Genomic DNA, 12,482 nt, shown 5'->3' on the forward strand with positions numbered 1-12,482 from the left:
TTCTCTCCCAGCTGGTTGGTTGTTTGTTCATCTTGATTCTGGTTTCATTTGTCTTATAAAAGCTCTTTAGTCTGATAAAGTCCCACTTGTTTACTTTTTCTTTAGTTTCCCTAGTCTGGGTAGGCATGTCATCCGAAAAGGTTCCTTTAAACCCAATGTCAAATAGTGTGTTGCCTATATTTTCTTCTATGAGTTTTATAGTTTCAGGTCTCACCTTCAGGTCTTTGATCCATTTTGAGTTAACTTTTGTGAATGGCGATAGCACATGGTCCACTTTCATTCTTTTGCATGTGGCTGTCCAGTTTTCCCAACACCATTTATTGAAGAGACTTTCCTTTCTCCATTGCATGTCCTTAGCACCTTTGTCGAAAATTAGCTGTCCGTATATGTGTGGTTTTATTTCTGGGCTTTCAATTCTGTTCCATTGATCTGTGTGTCTGTTTTTGTACCAGTACCATGCTGTTTTGATTACTATTGCTTTGTAGTATGTTTTGAAGTCAGGAATTGTGATGCCTCCTGCTTTGTTCTTTTTCTTTAGGATTTCTTTAGCTATTCGGGGTCTTTTGTTGCCCCATATAAATTTTAGTATTCTTTTTTCTATTTCTGTGAAGAATGTCATTGGGATTCTGATTGGGATTGCATTGAATCTGTAGATTGCTTTAGGTAATATAGACATTTTAACTATGTTTATTCTTCCAATCCACGTGCATGGGATATCTTTCCATTTCTTTATGTCATCGTAGATTTCCCTCAATAATGTCTTGTAGTTCTCATTGTATAGGTCCTTCACCTCCTTGGTAAGATTTATTCCTAGGTATTTTATTCTTTTTGATGCAATTGTAAATGGTATTATCTTTTTGAGCTCTCTTTCTGTTAGTTCATTATTAGCATATAGAAATGCAACTGATTTTTGTAGATTGATTTTGTACCCTGCAACTTTGCTGTAGTTGTTGATTGTTTCTAACAGTTTTCCAACAGATTCTTTAGGGTTTTCTATATATACAATCATGTCATCTGCAAATAGTGAGAGTTTCACTTCTTCGTTACCTATTTGGATTCCTTTTATTCCTTTTTCTTGCCTAATTGCTCTGGCCAAAACCTCCAGTACTATGTTGAACAGGAGTGGTGAGAGTGGGCAGCCCTGCCTCGTTCCTGTTCTCAGAGGAATGGCTTTCAGTCTTTCCCCATTGAGTATGATGTTAGCTGTGGGTTTGTCATATATGGCCTTTATTATGTTGAGGTACTTTCCTTCTATTCCCATTTTATTGAGAGTTTTTATCATAAATGGATGTTGTATCTTGTCAAATGCCTTCTCTGCGTCTATTGAGACGATCATGTGGTTTTTATTCTTTGTTTTGTTGATGTGATGTATCACGTTGATTGATTTGCGAATGTTGAACCATCCCTGCGTCTCTGGTATAAATCCCACTTGATCATGGTGTATGATCTTTTTAATATATTGTTGTATTCGGTTTGCCAATATTTTGTTGAGGATTTTTGCATCAATGTTCATCAGCGATATTGGCCTGTAATTTTCTTTCTTTGTATTGTCTTTGTCTGGTTTTGGTATCAGGGTGATGTTGGCCTCATAGAATGATTCAGGAAGTGTTCCATCTTCCTCTATTTTTTGGAATAGTTTGAGGAGGATGGGTATTAAATCTTCTTTGAATGTTTGGTAAAATTCACTGGAGAAGCCATCTGGTCCTGGACTTTTATTTTTTGGGAGGTTTTTGATTACTATTTCAATCTCTTTACTTGTGATTGGTCTATTCAGATTCTCCATTTCTTCTTGGTTCAATTTTGGGAGGTTGTATAAGTCTAAGAATTTATCCATTTCTTCTAGATTGTCCAATTTGTTGGCATATAATTTCTCATAGTATTCTCTTATAATCCTCTGTATTTCCATGGTATCCGTTGTAATTTCTCCTCTTTCATTTCTAATTTTATTTACTTGAGCCTTTTCTCTTTTTTTCTTAGTTAGCCTGGCTAAGGGTTTGTCTATTTTGTTTATCTTCTCGAAGAACCAACTCTTTGTTTCATTAATCCTTTCTACTGTTTTTTTGGTCTCAATATCATTTATTTCTGCTCTGATTTTTATTATTTCTCTCCTTCTGCTGGCTTTGGGCTTTGTTTGTTCTTCTTTTTCTAGTTCTATTAGGTGTAATTTAAGGTTGCCTATTAGGGCTTTTTCTTGTTTGTTAAGGTGGGCTTGTATCGCTATGAGTTTCCCTCTCAGGACCGCTTTTGCTGCGTCCCATATGGTTTGATATGGCATGTTATCATTTTCGTTTGTTTCCAGATAGTTTTTGATTTCTCCTTTAATTTCATCAATGATCCATTGGTTGTTCAGTAGCATGTTGTTTAATCTCCACATTTTTGTCACTTTCCCAGTTTTTTTTTCCTGGTTCATTTCCAGTTTCATAGCCTTATGGTCTGAAAAGATGCTTGTTATGATTTCAATCTTCTTAAATTTATTGAGGCTTGCTTTGTTTCCCAACATATGGTCTATCCTAGAGAATGTTCCATGCGCGCTTGAGAAGAATGTGTAGTCAGCTGTTTTTGGGTGGAGTGCTCTGTATATGTCTACTAGGTCCATCTCGTCCAGTTTTTCATTTAAGTCTAATATTTCTTTATTAACTTTTTGTCTGGATGATCTATCCATTGCTGTAAGTGGGGTGTTAAGATCCCCTACTATTATTGTGTTGTTGTTGATTTCTCCTTTTAGGTTTGTTAATAGTTGTTTTATGTACATTGGTGCTCCTATGTTGGGTGCATATATATTTATAAGTGATATGTCTTCTTGATGGAGTGTCCCTTTTATCATTATATATTTCCCTTCTTTGTCTTTCTTAACCTGTTTTATCTTGAAGTCTACTTTGTCTGATATGAGTATGGCAACACCTGCTTTCTTTTGTTTGCCATTAGCTTGGAGTATTGTCTTCCATCCTTTCACTCTGAGCCTGTGCTTGTCTTTAGTGCTAAGATGTGTTTCCTGAAGGCAGCATATTGTTGGGTCTTGCTTTTTAATCCATCCTGCCACTCTGTATCTTTTGATTGGAGAGTTCAATCCATTTACATTTAGGGTAATTATTGAAATATGAGGGTTGAATGTTGCTGTTTTGTCACTTATTTTCTGGTTCTTTTGCATTTCCTTTGTTTCTTGTCCCATTTGTTTTGGACTGCCAATTCAGTTTGGTTGTTCTGTCTTATGATTCTTCTAGTTTTCTCTTTGTTTATCATATGTGGTTTTAATTTGATTATTTGTTTAGTGGTTACCTTGAGGTTTGGGCGAAAAATCTTCTGTATGAGATAGTCCATTATCTGATAGCCTCCTATTTCCTTATACTAAGTCAATTCAGTCACTTTCCTCTTCCCCTTCTAAGTTGCTCTTGTTATACCTTATTCTATCTTGTGTTGTGGCTGTGTGTTTACAGTGATGAGGTTAAATTTATTTTTGGTGAATTTCTTCCTTTGATCTTTGAGTTTAGTATTTAAGTGGTTGCTAACCTATTCCAGTAAAGATCTACTATTTCTCTGATTTTGTCTACCTACTTTTCTCCTTACTCCAAGCTTTGTGTTCCCTTTCTCTTCTTGTTTTCAGGCCTGAGGGCCTTCTTGAGTATTTCTTGTAGTGGCGGTCTCGTGGCCATGAACTCCCTTAGCTTTTGTTTATCTGGGAGAGTTACTATTTCTCCATCATATTTGAAGGATATTTTTGCTGGATAGAGTAGTCTTGGCTGAAAGTTTTTGTCTTTTAGTATTTTGAATATATCATTCCAGTCTCTTCTAGCCTGAAAAGTTTCTGTTGAGAAATCCGCTGAGAGCCTGATGGGAGTTCCTTTGTACGTTATTTTTTGTTTTTGTCTAGCTGCCCTTAATATTGTTTCTTTGTCGTTGACCCTGGCTAGCCTTACCACTAGGTGTCGTGGTGAAGGCCTTTGTCTGTTAATATATATAGGCGTCCTGTTGGCTTCGCTTACTGGTATTTCCTGCTCCTTCCCCAGATTTGGGAAATTTTCAGCTATTATTTCCTTGAATAGGCTCTCTGTTCCTCTTTCCCTCTCCTCTCCCTCAGGAATACCTATAATTCTTATGTTACATTTTCTAATAGAGTCCGATATTTCTCGGAGTCTTTCTTCATTTCTTTTTAGTCTTAGTTCTCTCTCTTCTTCCATCTGGAGTATATCTGTATTCCTATCCTCTAAAGTACTAATTCTTTCCTCCATATTGTCAGCTCTGTTCTTTAAAGATTCCAGATTCTCCTTTATCTCCTCCATTGTGTTCTTCATCTCCATCAGCACTGATAGGTTTTTCTTTATGATTTCAATCTCTTTTGTGAAGAAACTCCTAATCTCATTTAATTGTTTGTCTGTGTTGTCTCGTATTTCGTTGAGTGTTTTTATGATAGCTATTTTGAAATCTCTGTCATTTAGTTTATGGATTTCTGTGTCTTCGGGGTTGATTTCTGGGTGCTTGTCATTTTGTTTCTGGTCTGGTGATTTCATATATTTTTGCATTGTGGTTCCTGTGTTGGTTTTGATTTTCCTCATCCTGGAAGTCTCTGGTTGCAATTTCCACCTGCCGCCACTGTCTGGTGGTAAAGGGCTGTGTAGTCTAAGCCCCCTGCGCTCTGCCCCAGTTTTTCTGCTGCGATTCGCAGTTTTGTTTTGTTTTGTTTTGTTTTTTTTCCCCACTGCGATCCACGGGTCCAGTCCAGTTTATTCAGGTCTGCCTCGGACCGCTAGATCTGGTCGAGCTGCAGACTCCGGGTTGCGGGGAGGGGGGAGCTCTCTCTTTTGCCCTCTGGGTCCCTGACGTGGGAGGCTTCTCGTTTGCCCCTCTTTATCCGCTCTCTGGGTTGCTCAGATGTTGATGGTAGCCCTGTGGCTCCTCTGAGCCCTCTGAGCCCTCTGTGCGGGAGTTTCCCACTGGCTGAGAGAGCCCGAAGAGCTACAGTTTCCCGCCGAGGGCCGCCCCTCCCCCCTCTCTGGGAGCCGCGCGGACCGGATCGCTGATCTGATGGGGAGGGAGTGGAGTTCTCCTTACCTCTCCCCACTTCCTCCGGGGGCCCAGCACGTTCCGCTCTCAGATGTGCGGCAGTGTGGATCCCTCCGCTCTAGCTTTTCACTGTCTGGGATTCCGTTGTTGGTCTGTGGCTGTTACTTTTGTTGTATCTTGTGGGGGAAGAATTCACGGGAAAGCTCACTCCGCCATGATGCTGACGTCACCTCTTGCCAAAGATATTTTTAACTCATTAATTATTGAGGGAACCAGTAGATGTTACAGTGAATTCAAAAGCAAACTCATGGTGTCAAATATTTTTGGTTAAATATGGAATGCTGAAATGAGTTAACAAAAGGATGCAAAAGTGTATCTACAGGGCAATAATCAATTGCATCCCATTAGACTCAATTTGCACTTTTATGGACAGAAATTATTGACATTACCATCAGTTTTCTACAATTTAATTTCCGTCTGTACAGAGTTGTAAAAGAGCCTAGTCAAAGATAAGGAGAGGCAGAGATAACTCAGGTGGATGTGCTAATCAGGACAACCACTAAATATTAAAATTTCACAATTTTTTTTCTTAGAGACATTTGATTAAAGGAATCCTAAACCTGCTCAAAGCAGCCGCTTGAATTCTGGCGTCATTACTTGTCTATTGTACAAACCTTGAGGAAGGAGTGGGAAAACCCTGGGCTGGGCTCCAGGACACCTACTCAGCTGTCTTGGCTCTCCGACAAATTTACTGTGTGGGATAACCTTGGCAAAGCTTCCCCTCCCATCCAGGTCTCAGTTTCCCTATCTGAAAAATGAGTGCATTGGACCAATTGACTACTTGTTCTATGTAAGAAACCAATGAGAGTGAGGACTGAAAATCGCTTTATACAATTGAGACAATTTTACCCCCTAAAAGAGTATATTACTATTATTTGACCATTCTAGACAGAGAAAGAAACATCATGGGGCTCTCCAACTGCTTTACCTCCTAAAATACCCTTTTTTAGAAAGACAAACAAAATGGGAATTGTCAGAGATAATGGAAAGGGTACTTATGCATGCTATCTGTGATGGTTAATTTTATGTCAACTTGAAAGGTGTTTTCAAATGAGATTAACATTTAATCAGTGAACTTTGAGTAAGCAGATTGCCCTCCATAATGTGAATGGGCCTCACCTAATCAGTTGAAGGCCTGCGCAGAACAAAAAGACCAGTCTCCTGGAGCAAGAGGGAATTCTCTATTAGGCTACTTTCAGACTTCATCTTCACCATTGGCTCTCCTGGGTCTCCAGGTTGCCAGCCTTCAGAATGGAATTGCACCGTCAATTCTCCTGAGTCTTGAACGTGCTGGGCCACACTGCAGATTTTGGATTCATCAGCCTCCAGAACTGTGTGAGCCAATTCCTTATAATAAATCTGTTTATATGTATATATACATATCCTGTTGGTCCTGTTTGTCTGGAGAACTCTGACTAATACACTACCCATTACCCAAATGGGAATCACCACAGAGGTAGTTGAATGTAGTTTTGACTCCACTTGTGGGCACTGTCTGCAGCCTCAGGAAGGTACTTTCCAATGAGAGCCTGGGAATCCTGGTTTGTGGGAGGGAGCAAGGCCTGGCTAGTGAGGCTTAATGCCTGCCTTTGTTGAGTCTTGAAATGAAGACACGGTAGTACCTCTGTGCTATCAGTTACTGAGTCCAGCTGAAATGCCAGGCACTGTGCTAAGAACACTTTACATAAATTATCACATGTGATCATATCAACTATGCTGAAAGTAGAGGTATTATCCCCATTCAACAGATGAGAAAACTGAGCTCAGTGAGGGCAAGTAACTAGCTCTAAGTCCCTGGGAAAGGATGAGATAGATCCCTAGGGAAAGAGTGTGGCTGAAGGCCAAGGACCAGTGAGGGAGAAGCTAAGGACAGCCAGTGAGCACCCACCGCAGGAGTTCGAGAAAGGAGAGAGGGCAGTGGGAGGTTAGGGAAGAGGGTCGGACAGGCAGTCAGTTGCCTCAGAATGGCTTGAATGAAGGCCAAGACCTCTATCTGTCCCTCTCAGAGACTAGCTGCTGCTTATTTGTACATTTTGCTGGCAATCAGTGGTCACCAGCAACATGTCACCTCCCCCTAAATTAAACCTTATCAGAATCAGCCAAGGAAGGAGTTATGGTTGGCAGGATACAGCCCAGCCAGCTCCAGCACCACCCAAGAGCAGAGGCCCTTTACCAGTTATTGATGACTTTCATTTGCTAACAATAAACCCCATTTCGGAGAGCCTGGGGAGCCACCGATGCAAGCTGTCATTTCTTCATGCCCGGATTTCTCAAGGGAGCTCCTCGGAGATGCAAAATGAAGCATGCGATGGAGAATAGATTACAAGGCAAAAGAGTTACTTGAAATGTTGGCTCGCTTGAAGAGCAGTGCGGGTCTAGGCGTGGTCAGGAGAGTGGATTGGAGACTATGGGCACTGCCACCTCGAAGCTGTGCAGTCTTGGAGAAGTGGCTTCACTTTTCTGGGGTTCTGAAAATGGAGATGTTACTAGAGGCCTATTATGAGAACCAAATAAATGTGCAAATGCGAAGGGGTTTTAATACTTTAAAGCAAGGGTCAGCAAAATTTTTCTGTAAAGGGCCAGATAGTAAACAATTCAAGCTTTATGGGTCATATAGTCTCTGATGCAGCTACTCAATTCTGCCCTTGTAGTGTGAAGGCAATTGTAGATAACACATAACAAATAGGTGTGGCTGTGTTCCAACAAAACTTTATTTATGGATGCAGAAATTCAAATGTCATGTAATTTTCACAGATCCTGAAATATTAGTCTTCTTTTGATTTTTTTCAACCATTTAAAATACAAAAACCATTCTTAGCTTTAGGCTGGACAAGAAGAGAAAGTAGGCCAGAATTAGCTACTGGGCCGTTGATCGCCGACTTCTGCCCTAAAGCGCGGTATAAACGTAGAAAACACAGTAGAGGAAGGAGTTTTGCAAAAAGGTAAAGAAAACTGTGCTTGCTAGGCTTTGTGGTGCCAACATGAAGGGACTAGAAGTCTGTGGCAAGAGGCCAGCGTAGGCTAGGGGAACCAAAGAAGGGATTCATGGAAGGTAAGGCATTTGGTTTGAGCCAGAAGAAGGAGTGGGGTTTCAAAAGGTGGGGCTAAGGTAGGAAGGTGGGTATTTTAGGAGGGAAGGAAGAATGAGGGCACAGAGGAGACCAAACAACACCTAGTGGGAGACAACCAGAGAGAGGAATGTGGTAGTAATGGGCAATGTCAGGGATCCAGCCTGACACTCTTGGCTCCCACTCAAGTGCTCATTCCATGTTCCAGCTGCCTGGTAAACTGTGTGGACAAATAGAAAAATCTAGATGTTCCCTGCTCTAGGGGAACTTGTCACATTGGGAGATAGACAGACATTCCAGAGAAAGTTATTAAAAAATAATCTAGGGGCCGGCCCGGTGGCGCAAGCGGTTAAGTGCGCGCGCTCCGCTGCGGCGGCCCGGGGTTCGCTGGTTCGGATCCCGGGCGCGCACCGACGCACTGCTTGGTAAGCCATGCTGTGGCGGCGTCCCATATAAAGTGGAGGAAGATGGGCACAGATGTTAGCCCAGGGCCGTCTTCCTCAGCAAAAAAAAAAAAAGAGGAGGATTGGCGGATGTTAGCTCAGGGCTGATCTCCTCACAAAAAAAAAAAATAAAAAAAAAATAATCTAACAATTGACACAATAGAAACAGTAATGAACTAATAGTGACCTTCAACTCCTTCAACTGAGCACCTACTTAACTGAGCGTTAGACATTCTGCAAATGTTATTTCATTTGGGATTCATAATAAACTTTTGAAGGTCTGGTCTTCCCCTTTATCCTCATTTTACAGATGAGGAGACTTAGAAAAGGTGGGAGAATGTTCCACTGGGCTCAGCAACCATCCTTAGCAACAATAAGGATTTGCGTAGTTTTCCAAAGATTCTTGACCGAGACTGAGAGAAACACAGTGAATAATAATCTAAGGGACCGTGGTCAGCGACCTTGAAGGCAAATGGAAGCATGTTACAGGTGGGGCAGCCAGAGTGTTGCAAGGGAGTAGCACAGAGGTGGTCCATGTAGATGACTCAATACCAGCCTGATTGTTTGGAGTAGCTGCAGACTTCTTACATCTATTGGCAAGCCCGGAGTGGTTCATAAGAATGTTGACAGAAGCCTTGCTGGGGGCGGCATGCTCTAGAAGGAGTTATAGCAGCAGCAGCATGGGGGTTAGGAATAATTAAATAACATTTTCAGCTCTCCCAAGAGCCATTAGACTAAAACAAAGAGGCAGGTGAGAAGAGGAAGTTGAGAGTTATTTGCGCTGTGTTAATGGGCCTTTAATCAACAGACCCCCACCCCGCCACCAGCAGCAGCCAGTCCCTGCAATCTAGGGAGACTGTATACTCACAAAGCTCCCATTCAAGTGCCACAGAGGCTGGCACAATGCAGCAATCAGACGAGCCCCGGCTTCTCCATGGCGCTACACCTGCACCTGTTATCACAGCGGGAACTTCTTGATCAGCCTTTAGAAACTTACAAAATGGAGGAGGTTGTCTATAATCAGTTCTCTTCCAGCCTTTGGGGGTAGAGATATATAAGCCAATATCAAAGGCTAATTGCCCTCCTTCCCAGGAGAACCATTGAGCCCATGTGGTCTGGGCAGCTACAGGTCTACCATGCGGTGTCGACATGACTGAGTCCATTGGACTGTGAACAAACTCCAGCTGTGAGGGTGGGAGCAGGGGTGCTATTGACGGCTGTAGCTGGAACCAGGGGGATGGGAGCTGCATTAGCATCCACCCCACCGCTGTTGGGGAGAATGCGTGAGCTGGCTCGTCAGGTGCGGAAGGAGGCTGAATGCTTTTTTGATTGCTATAATTGTGGCAAATTGGACGCTTGAGAGCGCCTCTGTAAAGAGAAGAATCTCGTGGATGAGACTTAGGGAAGAGGCCCCTCTTCGGATCCTCTCCTTTGTCCCATGTGTATGAGATAATTCCCCAGCCATTATGGATTGTGAATGGGCTGCTAATTTTAGTTGTGCAAGCCAAACAAAGACCCTGGTTGGTAGATCCGGAAGGTGATTCATCTGATATGATGTTTGTATGGTAAAAGCTAAAGGTCTGGATAGGCGCCCCTGATTATATCAAACTTTCTATCCAAAGAGCTGGAGAATTTCTTAAGTGGCCATCTCAGCACTGGCAACCTTCTTTCCTGTTTAAGGTCCTTCTGTTTTGGCAGTGCTGGGTGCTAACTTTGAGTGAGGATATCCTCTTCTAATTCTTCTCAATTTGGAAGAATCAGCAGGCAACAGTGAAGTCAGAGTCAGCGAAAGACCCAAAGTAAAAGGCACAGAGACCCAACATAAAACCAAGTCCAATGGTCTTTGATACATTTGGGGAAAACAGACAAGAGTTAAGGGGATTTCAGAACCCAAATGGGAATAGAAGTTCAGGAAATTTTGAGGAAAGTTGAGGGTGACTAGAGAGTCTTGATTCCTTTTTTTGGCTTGCTTATTGCTTATGAGTGGTTCTTGGGCTTGTTGAGCTGAAGGGTCAGTGTTTTTCTTTTCTTTTTTTTTTTGAGTCCACCATAATAGCCAAGAGAATATTGTACTATATTTGATTCCAAAGCTGGCTTTGCTTACTTGCTCACTGTTTCCCTTCAGTAAATCACTCTATTTTGTTGCACCTGAAGGTGACCAACCCATCCCAGTTTGCCAGAGACTTTCTGGTTTTAGCACTGGAAGTCCTGCATCTTGGGAAAGCCCTCAGTTCCATACAAACCAGATGTCCTGCCTCACCAGGGCAGAGTATCAGGGATAAGAGAGTGGAGAAGTAGGAGTTAGACTTGATGAACTTTGGATATTAAGCAAAAGGCCCTGCCATTATCTTGATATCCCACTTTTCATCAAGCTCCATCCCAAAACACCGTCATCGTCCTTCTCTTGAAGCATATGTCTCTTCAGCCTTTTATTGTACTTGCCAAAGCAGTTGTCTTCTCTGTGAGCATTTCGAGGGTAAGGACCCCTGCCTGCCTAGGGGTAGAGTACCTGGCCCCCAGCAGGCCCCCACCAAATGTAGTATTGAAATAGACCCATCACCCCCTTGGGTTTTCTGTCTGTAGCTCCAAGGACCATTCAGACGAACACCCTCTTAAGATCTTTGTGATAACCGGGAGACTTGAATGGCAGAAATAGAAAAGAAAAGACCCCAGCCCTTGTCAGTCTTCTACAAATTTGCTGTTTGATCTTGAATAAGTTCCTTTCCATCTCTGTCTCAATTTTCTGATGAGTGTTAAGAGAAATTGAGAATGTGGGAATTTTTTACTATATCTACTCAGCTAAGTTGGAACTATAAATCCTAGAAGTCCCTTCTCTATATGATTCTAAGTTAAGATTGGAATTCCCTTCCTTATATAGTTAGTTCCAAGTTAGAGTTGGCCACAAATTAGTGTTCCAAGTCAGGGTTATGTGAGCTTTGGAAAAGGGACATGAAGGAGAGCCATTTTATCTTTTTGCACTCTGAAAGTTGATGAGGGCACTGTTGCAGCTCATGCATGTGGTCGCTGGTCTGCTGGCTCACTTGACTGATATGGGGTACAGTTGGGCCTTGAGCTCCTCCAGCTCCTGCCAGATCCCCTCCTTCAACTTCTCTGAGTTCCAGGTCAAGTGCAGGTGCTACTCTGTGGTCCAGGGTGCCAGCTCATCTTGTAGGTCAACAGCGTCATTGAGATTGAAGTAGGTGGGAGACAGATACTGTTCCAGCTAATTATTACAGGTTCTAGTCTACTCGTGGTATCTCTACTTTATGTCTGTCTTTCCTTCCACATTTCTAGCCCTGCTGACTTCAGGCCTAGCACCAAATGCAGAAACCACAGCCTTAAATAGCCAACATAATCAGCTCCTACAATTGCATATGGTTTAATCCTTGTAAACCTTGCATAAGGCTTAATCCTTGTAATACGTTCCTTGCATATGGTTTAATCCTTGTAATACATTCCTTATTCTATACCACTTGAAGTAGTTCTGCTTCCCTAAATCTTGAATGATACAAATAATATTTATTGAATGCTTACTATATGCTAAGCACTTTCTCTATATTAGTTTATTTAAACCTCACAAAATCTCTTGTGAGGTAGGGATTATCCCAGTTTTATATTACCTCCATTTTATACATGATAAAACTGAAACACAGAGAATTTAAGTAACTCACCCCAAATCATACAGCTTGTAAGAGGCCGAGACAGGATTTTAACTCCAGCAGTTTGCTAGAGTATCCAAGTGAACCTTTATCCACTAGACGATAATGCCTCATTTGTAGAATGAAAGATTGTTCTAGATATCCTTGAAGTCCCCTCCAGTTTTAACACCTTATGAAATTGGTTCTGTATTTAATATTTAACCCCCAGAATAGGGTATCTCAAAATGCGGTCTAAGAATCATTTACATCAGAAT

This window comes from Diceros bicornis, chromosome 15 (genome assembly GCF_020826845.1).
Source record: "Diceros bicornis minor isolate mBicDic1 chromosome 15, mDicBic1.mat.cur, whole genome shotgun sequence".
NCBI lineage: Eukaryota > Metazoa > Chordata > Mammalia > Perissodactyla > Rhinocerotidae > Diceros > Diceros bicornis.